This window comes from Mobula birostris, chromosome 13, assembly GCF_030028105.1.
Source record: "Mobula birostris isolate sMobBir1 chromosome 13, sMobBir1.hap1, whole genome shotgun sequence".
NCBI classification, from domain to species: domain Eukaryota; kingdom Metazoa; phylum Chordata; class Chondrichthyes; order Myliobatiformes; family Myliobatidae; genus Mobula; species Mobula birostris.
Genome location: NC_092382.1, coordinates 93,138,932 through 93,149,700, shown reverse-complemented (window position 1 = coordinate 93,149,700; position 10,769 = coordinate 93,138,932). Strand labels below are relative to the sequence as shown.

The 10,769-nt window shown below is 46.8% G+C and overlaps 1 non-coding gene across 1 annotated transcript; it reads right to left on the bottom strand.

Annotated features, from left to right (window-relative positions):
• Positions 1–3,394: 3,394 nt before the first annotated feature.
• Positions 3,395–3,467, bottom strand: trnak-uuu (transfer RNA lysine (anticodon UUU)). The gene has a single exon. It is a non-coding gene; the product is annotated as a tRNA-Lys (tRNA).
• Between the last annotated feature and the right edge of the window lie 7,302 nt (positions 3,468–10,769).

The following is a 10,769-nucleotide window of genomic DNA, read 5'->3' as shown; positions in this document are numbered from 1 at the left end:
CCTGCCGAAACCCGACAGAACCTCTTTCCAGTGTTCAAGTTCTAATACTGAATTCTAATTAAGCTACAAGCATTTCCCTCTGCCCTGCATGATTTTTTTCTGCGTTATGAGAGAATAATGTCTGTCTACTTAGCTATCTATCTGTCTGTCTGTCGGTCTGTGTTTCTCTGCATAATGTCCATATTTACCCGACAATCGGATGTTCGAAGCAATAACACAGCAATCCTGGCTTTGCAGTACGAGAAGTATCTCGTTGTCTTACTGACTCTTCCGCCCTCCCTGCTGCTTCAGTTTTACGTCAGCTGATACACGACGGATACAGGCACGTCAGCCAACCGAGCCCATCAAACCTACTCTTAGACTAATCAAACACAGATCACATTCTTACTTTGCCACTCATTCCCCTTGTATTTTCCAGAAGTAAAGACGAAACATTGCACTGTCGTTTTGCCAACAATCAGTGTTGTGCTTTATTTATTAAAAAACAATACCCTTCTCTTTAATCTGTGGGCCTAGAATACTTAAAGGTAAACCCATAGGCTACGGGTACAGTTCAGTAACGGGGAGAGTGAAATTGAGTGAAGTTATCCCCTCTGGTTTAAGAGCCTGATAACTGAGGGTATTAACTTCCGATACCTGGTGGTGTGGGTCCTGATAACGGTAGCGACCAAAGCACATGTCCTGGGTGGTTGGGGTCCTGAAGGCAGTTACGAGAAATGTACACGGTCTGGGTGGTGGGGGTCCTGAAGGCAGTTACGAGAAATGTACACGGTCTGGGTGGTGGGGGTCCTGAAGGCGGTTACGAGAAATGTACACGGTCTGGGTGTTGGGGGTCCTGAAGGCGGTTACGAGAAATGTACACGGTCTGGGTGGTGGAGGTCCTGAAGGCGGTTACGAGAAATGTACACGGTCTGGGTGGTGGAGGTCCTGAAGGCAGTTACGAGAAATGTACACGGTCTGGGTGGTGGAGGTCCTGAAGGCAGTTACGAGAAATGTACAGGGTCTGGGTAGTGGGGGTCCTGAAGGCGGTTACGAGAAATATACACGGTCTGGGTGGTGGAGGTCCTGAAGGCAGTTACGAGAAATGTACACGGTCTGGGTGGTGGGGGTCCTGAAGGCGGTTACGAGAAATGTACACGGTCTGGGTGGTGGGGGTCCTGAAGGCAGTTACGAGAAATGTACACGGTCTGGGTGGTGGGGGTCCTGAAGGCGGTTACGAGAAATGTACACGGTCTGGGTGGTGGGGGTCCTGAAGGCAGTTACGAGAAATGTACACGGTCTGGGTGGTGGGGGTCCTGAAGGCAGTTACGAGAAATGTACACGGTCTGGGTGGTGGGGGTCCTGAAGGCGGTTACGAGAAATGTACACGGTCTGGGTAGTGGGGGTCCTGAAGGCGGTTACGAGAAATGTACACGGTCTGGGTGGTGGGGGTCCTGAAGGCAGTTACGAGAAATGTACACGGTCTGGGTGGTGGGGGTCCTGAAGGCGGTTACGAGAAATGTACACGGTCTGGGTGGTGGGGGTCCTGAAGGCGGTTACGAGAAATGTACACGGTCTGGGTGGTGGAGGTCCTGAAGGCGGTTACGAGAAATGTACACGGTCTGGGTGGTGGGGGTCCTGAAGGCAGTTACGAGAAATATACACGGTCTGGGTGGTGGAGGTCCTGAAGGCGGTTACGAGAAATGTACACGGTCTGGGTGGTGGGGGTCCTGAAGGCAGTTACGAGAAATGTACACGGTCTGGGTAGTGGGGGTCCTGAAGGTGATTACGAGAAATGTACAGGGTCTGGGTAGTGGGGGTCCTGAAGGCGGTTACGAGAAATGTACACGGTCTGGGTAGTGGGGGTCCTGAAGGCGGTTACGAGAAATGTACACGGTCTGGGTGGTGGGGGTCCTGAAGGCAGTTACGAGAAATGTACACGGTCTGGGTGGTGGGGGTCCTTGATGATTGACGTTGCTTCCCTGTGTCAGTGCTCTGTGTAGAAAATGGGGTAGCAACAACCAGACAGAATGTGCCAATGCAATCTCACCAATCACCTCCCCAAGTGCAGTGTAAGTTAGACTGTATAACGTCCTAACTTTAATATTTAATACTCTGACTGATGAAACGTCTTCATCACCGTTCTGCCTTTATCTGAAGCTACTCTAGGCGAACTTTGTCCTTGTGTTTTTAGTTACCTCCGCTCTGTAACACTTCCTCGTTTCGCGCCACACACTGTGCACGTTTCACTTCCCAATATGAAACACTCCTCACCGATCCGAACTGAACCTCACTTGTGATGCTTCGGTCCACTTAGCAACTGATCCAACTGATTAACACGATGTTTTCGCTCACGGAACAGCCACTCGCTGGATTTTTTTTTTGTTTGTTTTTGGCACCATTCTTTCTAAACTCCAGTCTGTTGTGCGTAAAAATCCCAGGAGATCAGCAGTTTCTGAGATACTCAAAGCACCCTGGGCGGCACCTGATTAATTAGCTTGTTTATTTCGGCTTTTTTTCTTAAAGAGGTGTCGGATGCGCTCCAGAGCGCTCCGGCTCCGTCTGCACCCCTGGTGTTGGTGGTATCGCCCATCAGTACAATCAACCATTTTTATTCGGAAGTAGTAAAAAATGAGCGACATCTTATCAAATAAAAATAATTTTGAATTATTGCTTTCAAACTCCGATAGGAAAACGAGACCCATAGCAATTGCTAAGAACAACAGCGGCGGAATTTCAGTTGCGGGAAGAGGGAATAAAGCTCCATAGATCTTGGTGCGTATTCTGAATTATTATGATTCAATAAATATTTTATTATACAAAAATATATAGTAATGTGATAATTACCGCGCGGGAAGATGATCGAGAAGGAATGTTGTGGATCAAAAAGGAGGACGGAGATGCGCAGAGGGAAACGGGACAAGGTCTGCACTGGTGGAGAGGCCGGAAGATTTTGTGTGTGCACAGGCGGTGCCGGCTAACGTGGGTTGTTAAAGGCCGACGAAGGACGCGCCATGTCCTGGGCAGTTGCAGTGGGTGAATATGGGGTTTAATGCTTTCTGGGTAATTACAACCCATTCTAAATTCACTACACTGTCACGGAGACACTGAGCGCTACAACACAGAAGCCGGACCCGAGCGCATTCAGTCTGGGCTGAAATATTATTCAGCCTCGTTCCATCGAGCTGCACCCGGACAGCAGCGCTCCATACCCCGTCCACCCGTGTACTTACCCAAATCTCTCTGAAATGTTCAAATCGAATCGGCACCCATCCCCTCCGCTGGCAGTTCGATTCAGGCTCTCTGCATCCTCTGGGTGAAGACATTCCGCCAGTTGGTTTGGCTGGGAAAATTTACATTTCATCGGATGGATGTGAATGTGCTGATGGAGAATCAGTCTGCGATATAAAGTGAGCGCCTGAACAGGGACTTGAACCCTGGACCCTCAGATTAAAAGTCTGATGCTCTACCGACTGAGCTATCCAGGCTCTGTTATACTGGAAACACACACACACATACACACACACACACACACACACACACACACACACACACACACACAGACACACACACACAGACACACACGCACACAGACACACACGCACACAGACAAATACACACACAAATACACACACACACACACACACACACACACACACACACACACACACACACACACACACACACACCCCTACATTCCAGTTTTCTTACGCCAAACCATTTACAACGTTTTGGATTCCATGAATTGCATCGGAAAAATCAAGAGAATTATCTTCTGCTGAACTATCGCAAGCCTCAAACTGGTCTGGCAGGGTCTGGCACCCAGGCCTGTCGTGCAGGAAGAAGATATTTAAGGCAAATTGAAGAAGTGAAAGTGAGCGAGTTCGGGAGATCGCAGAGGCAGGGGCAGAACAAGGAGAGAAAGGGTCTGATTGGCGAAGCTGTATTTATTTTAATGCAATGAGTGCCGGATACGGCAGATGGTGTTGCAATGGGCGGCTGGTGCGACTAGAGGCGGACCCAAGTGCAGGAGACAGGCACAGAAGACAGGCTTGGACTCGACTTGAAACTTGGAACCAGGACCTGGACTTGACTCGGAACTCGGAACCAGGACGTGGACTTGACTCGGAACTCGGAACCAGGACCTGGACTTGACTCGGATCTCGGAACCATGACCTGTATTTGACTAGAAACTCGGAACCAGGACGTGGACTTGACTTGGAACTCGTAACTAGGACCTGGACTTGACTTCGATCTCCTGCGCTTCACCTGGAACACGGCGGCGACAACATCAAAACAATGATGGACAATTTATATCTTGGCTTGGAGGAGCGGCAAATGGTCAGCAATTCTCAGCTAGACACGAAGAGACAGAATTCGTAACTCGGAGTAGCGGCACATGGCCGGAACTACTCAGCTGGAAAAAAGTCGATAGAAAAGAAACAATGACAGCCCATTAGTATCTAGTCACGGAGAAGCTCATGAAGACGGTCCCTTATTCTTGGCCGCTCGGAGTGGCGACAATCGGCCAGCAAATCCCAGCCGAACATGAAAACGATAGAACTCGCATCCTAGCTCGGAGTGGCGGCAAAACGGCCGGCGACTCAGCTGGACACGAAATCGACTGAATTCACGAAGCAGCCACAGGCACCAAAGCAACCAGAGCCCACAATTCTAGGCTGCCGCGGAACGAGCATAGCCACACCGGCTATGGTGACGAACCAGCAGCGAGTAGCTGAAAGCCGGAGTTTTTATGCTGCTGGTTCGAATGAGGATCAGGTGCCCTAATCAAGGAGCCCAGTGGAACACGGGGAAAAGGAAATTAACTGAAATGAGTAGTGAACGGACCGGACCACGACACATGGATCGGAACACGGACTGGGATATCAGAGTGAGGGATATGGCAGATGGATTCAGGCCATAGATTGGAATACGGGACTGGGATATCGGAGTGACGGATATGCCAGATGGATTCAGGCCATGGATCAGAACACGGGACTGGGATATCGGACTGACGGACACGGCAGATGGATTCAGGCAATGGATCAGAACACGGAACTGGGATATCAGAGTGAAGGATACTGGAAATGGGTTAAGGCCATAGATCAGAACACGGACTGGGATATCAGAGTGATGGATACGGCAGATGGATTCAGGCCATAGATCGGAACACGGACTGGGATATCAGAGTGATGGATACGGCAGATGGATTCAGGCCATAGATCGGAACACGGGACTGGGATGTGGGAGTTATAACACAATCACGGCTGACGAATGAGCAATACTGACAGATCAGCGTTCCGGGTTACAGATCCTACACTAGTGATAGACGTGGAGGTAGTGTTGTTTATCATCAACTAATCTAGGTTAGGCAAGTCTCTACACAACTATTAATTAATCAAAACTTGCACTTTATTGACTCTACGTAACCATTTTGATCCCCGGCCAACAACTCAAACATAAATTCTACTGTTCCCCCTGTACCAAAAACTCCTCCAATTTACAACACTGAAATAGGAGATCTCCCATTGGTCAAGCGATCGATACATCTTCTCCCAGCACCCGGCATGGGGTCGTGCTTGCGATAGCTAGTCTCGGGAGTTGCCGCTGTTTTGTGTTCAATTCCTCATCTTCTTACACTCTGCTTATCTGTGCAAATGTTGAGATTCAATCTCGTTGGCTCTGTCCAATCTGGCTAATGTGTGTCAGCTTCCCACTGACTCTGCTCCAAGCCAGCATAATTTTATTGCCCTTGTCCCAAGTGACAAACGTGTTCTGTCTCTTTGTTCGGAATCACAGCAGAGCAGCCAGTTGCGTGGTTTGTGTTAGTCAGGTCAAACACTGTCTCCTCCGTTCATAAACCTGCATGTTCCATCGGACCAGAGAGTTCTTCGCAAATAACTTCTTACTTGAAAATGATCTCCAGCGCAGCAGAGTATCAGGAGTATCAATCAATTCACTTTAAATCGCTTTGATGCAGGTACTCCTGAGCAGAGCAATTTACAAGAAAGTTCACAAAATGGAGTATACAGAACAGCTTCACAAAACGGCAGCCTCCATTCCTTCATCCACATGGCAAGAACAAAAGCAATCGGTTTGTCTACTTCCACGCTCCTTGACCCATTCGTATCCAATGTATTCCTCCATATTTTAATCGTTCATGACTAGGAGAGTGAGGGTTGCGTTTTTGATCAAGTGGAACATCATGGTAATTCGTCTGGAAGTGAGACTATCTGGTCAGAAACAGGGTTGATAGCTTTGATTGGAATGTGCTACGAGGGATGATTGATATGCTCGTGGCCTAAGGTAGAAGGAGTCAATCTTAGAAAACCTAGCACATTTATTTTTCAACGTAGTCCTCTCCTGCATTTACACACTTAGTCCAGAGGTCGTGGAGCATACGGATCTTGGACCTCCAGAAACTGTCCACAGTAGAGGTGACTGATAAGTTCGTGGCCTAAGCTAGAAGGAGATGAGTTATACAGCTCTCACATGAGTGATTCCACAGAAAGTTTGAAGTTAATAACCCATCTCATACAGTTTTGTCCAAGTCATATGTAAGAGGCACTGGTACAGAGAGTGGAGTTAAACCAATTCGGGGTTGGGTGGGGTGGGGGGGCGGTGTGGTGCACTGAAGAGACATATGAGAGTGTTCTTGCCAGCAGTATATTCGGATCAATAGATTGCATGAACATAATTCGTTTGAAATGTTGATCTGCGATGAAGCTCTCTACTCAATTCAATATATGGACATTGCATTAGCCAGAGCTGCAAATCTGTTTGTTAATAGGCCCTGGATGGGCGTGATATGTCAAATTACTTGTATAGGAAAGGTGTGGAGTGATATTGAACCTGCTCAGCCGACTGTAAACGGCTCCAGAAGGCCCCTTGGACGATATGTGTTGAGCGGCCACTCATTCTGTGCTGAACCGCCGTTTGGTTCTACAGTCATTCGCAGCCGTGTGGCCTGAGGAAAACCCTGGCGTCTGGAATTGCAATGTATCTTATTCCCTGCATCTCTCTGGTCCTTTTAGAAACTCAGCGGCTGCATTTATCGAACTACAATCCTTAAGAATGGCTCCAGATTGCAAAGGATTGTGGCAGATACCCATCCAGTTATAAACGACTTTCCACAACTAGTTATCACCATCCAAACATCCGGCTCCTGATCCAGTGTGGGTAACTTCACTGACTGCAACTCTGAACTGACTCCACAATCTAGAGACCCACTTTCAATGACTTTATATTCTCTGTATTATTTATTCATATTTTTATTTTTATTTGTTCCCTTTTGTCTTCTCTTGCACATTGGTTGTTTGTCAGTCTTTGTTTATATATAGTTAACATTAATTCTATTGTATTGCTTTGTTTTCGCCTGAAAGAACATGAATCTCAAGATAGTGTAAGGAGACATTTATGTCCTTTGATAACAAACTTATTTTGACTTTGACTTTTTAGTTCTTTGGTACCTACAGCAAAAACTCAAGATGTTTGTTGTCCTTTGTCCTCTTTAATTTCCAGAATACAGGAACACAAGTAAATAAGAACGGGGATGAGCCACGTCTCTCCTGCCAAGCTGGGCGGATTGGTTTACACAACAACCGCAGGCGGGTCACTGACCCTGAAACAATATTCTCATGGCGGTAAGATCGCCGCTCTAAATATCCACTCTCTAATGTGTCATATTTTCCATTCTTAGGAGTTTCGCAATTAATTCTCTGAAACAAGCAAATGAAAATCCCAGCAGGGAATTCGCTCGGCTGATGTTTATTTTTAACATGCATTTCGAAAATCACTATTTTTAATTGTTGAAGTTTCCACGTCCCCGCGGGAATCTCAACGGCGATAAAAACTTTGGCCCTGTAACGCCTCGAAGTTTCACTCGGACAGGGTTACCGGAGGTGTAGGGTGAACAACACTTCGCGCAGAAAATGCTGTACATCTATCACAGTGTTGAGAAAATAGTCTATGTTATCATTGCCGTCATCGGTGTTCCTGGTAAGTGAACGCAGCCATTCAAATAGTGTTACTCCGGGTGTGATGTTATGACAGTTAATACAGAAATAGTAAAAACACAAAACGAAAACAATACTTGGAATATTGCTCTCGATTCTGATCTCCTTGTTACAGAAAGGATGTGAAACCCTTAAGAGGATGCAGGGAGGATTTACCAGGTTTTTGCCGGGAATAAACAGTACCTCATAAGGAAAGTTCGCGTGAGCTCGGGCTTTTCTCTTTGGAGAGAAGGGCGATGAGAGGTGACTTGACAGACGTGTACAAGATAATAAGAGGCATAGAGCAACTGGATATTCAGAGACCTTTTCCCAAGGTGGAAATGGATAATACGAGGGGGCACAGTTTTAAAGTGATTGAAGGAAAATGCAGGAGAAGTCAGAGGTAAATCCGTTTATTCGCTCGGAGAGCGGTGAGTGCCTGAGGCACTCTGCCAGAGATGATGGTAGAGGCAGATGCATCAGGAGTATTTAACAATCCCCTAGCTAGGCACAAAAATGAAAGATAAATGATGGGCAATGTTAGAGTGCAGGGTGGAATGATCTTGCAGTAGGTTAAAAGGTCGGCACAACAACGTGGGCCGAAGGGCCTGTATTATGTAGAACTGTTCTCTGTTCTATTTTGTAGGCACCATTAACCGTGGCAGGGCGTTCCACATACTCATCAGTCTATGCAAAGTATGATACCTCTGGCATCCCCATATATACTTTCCTCCATTCACTTTTAAATTATGCCAGAAAACCCATAAACTGCACGCTGTTCTTCTTTTTCATCAACATCCCAGATGCTTTCGTCACCTGCTTCCAAAATTCCAATTATTATGAAACGATAATCATTGCGATTTCAGAACATAATAGGTCTTGACACTATATGTGTGGGAAGTAAATCTTTCTGCCGGAGAGGGAGGAAGTGAGAGACTGAGAAAGCTCAGGTAACTGGTGATCAGTTGGCCTGGGATCAGGCATAGGTGTAGTGGTCGCTCCTTTATGAGGAAAGAGCGCACAGATACTTGGCAGAGACTAGAAAAGGCCAGCGTTGCTTCATGGAAGGAAGGTCATGTCTGACAAGCCAGTGTGCACGTTGACGACATAAGCAGAGAGAGAAGTGCATCATCCATTGAAAACTATCACTCGGGCGCAGCAAGCGGTGACAGCGCCCCGGATACACTGCCCCTCAATGAGGGAACTTTTGACATCAAGAGAAAGGCATCCTAAATGCCTCTGTAGAGAGCTGGAGCTGAAATGTCCCATGGGACCATAAGGTCATAACATACAGGAGCAGAAGCGGGGCATTTGTCCCATCGAGTCTTCTCCGCCATTTCATCATGGCTGATCCATTTTCCCTCTCAGCCCCAATGTCCTGAGTTCTCATGCCCTGAATGATCAAGAATCTGTCAACCACAGCGTTAAACTGTGTTAAGACGTGAGATCCACAGCAGCCTGTGGTAACGAATTCCACTCTCTGGCTGAGGAAATTCTTCTTCATTTCTGTTCTAAAAGGATCCCCCGCCCCCCGTATTCTGAAGCTGCGTCGTCTGGTCTTAAACTCTCCCGCCAGAGGGAGCGTCCTCTCTGCATCCACTCTATCGAGACCTCTCACCATACGATAGGTTTCAATGAGGTCACCCCTCATTCTTCTGAATTCCAGTGAATACAGCCCCGGAGCCATCGAACGTTCTTCGTATGACAAGCCTTTCAATCCTGGAAATATTTTCGTGAACTTCCTTTGAGCTCTCTCCGGTTTCAGCCTATCCTTTCTGAGATGACGGGCTCAAAACTGCTCAAAGTGCTCCGTGGGACGACAGCAGTGCTTTATAAAGTCTCAACGTTACAACCCTGCTTTTTTTTATTCTAGTGTCATGTACCCCGTGACGAGAATAAAGAACCAACAGAGATAGAAAACACTTTGGAGTCCAGTATTGCTATAAACTAATAATATTTATTAGTAACTACTCAATACAGTAATATAAATGTAGATAAATCAAACAGGTTAGCAATGATTATATATATAAGTATATCAGTAAGTGTGGAAATATATGTATGAAAAACCAAGCATCTTTATGTTTAGGGGTAAAAAAGATACAGTCGTACGATGATGGGTAAAGGTCAGTTCAGTTCAGTTCGTGGTATTGAGTTGAGTAGTGATGGAGAGAGAGAGGGGGAGATATTTGAGTCTTCAGGTGAGCTGACGCCGTCGATCTTTCCGTTGTCCTTCGAAATCCTTTAAAAGTCACCGACTGTGACTTTAATTAAGGGGACCGGTTTTCTGTGGTGGAGCTATCCCCCAGGCGAGGTTGGACACATGGACAATTCCCCACCAGTCAACCCTTTTCCTCTATCCACTGCAAGACCAGTGGATCGATCAGCCTGATCAATCCTCCAAAACCCACTTTTCCTGCGGGAAAACAATGCTCATTCAGTGTCCAAACGTGTGTCTCAGGTCTGTATCATTTGACTTCCTATTTTATCTTTCCATACCGAGCATCAACTGTCATTCAAATAATCTCTCCTTCCTTTGTCTGTGTAAGAAATGCAAGCAGGCAAAAAGCCTTGAAGAAAATGTCAGCAACTTGCCGAAAATCATAACATCGAGTGTCCATTAAATAACACCGCCTTCTGTCACCATAGCAACTTACGAGCTCCTCGGTGCTGCCTCCAACTCCAGCAGAAATTCAAAAGTTAATTAGTTCTTTCTCGTGACAGTCCAGCCAGTTAGTCTTCGTCGCTCTCTCGCTCTCTCGCTCTCTCGCTCTCTCCAAAAGCACAGTTAATAGGGGT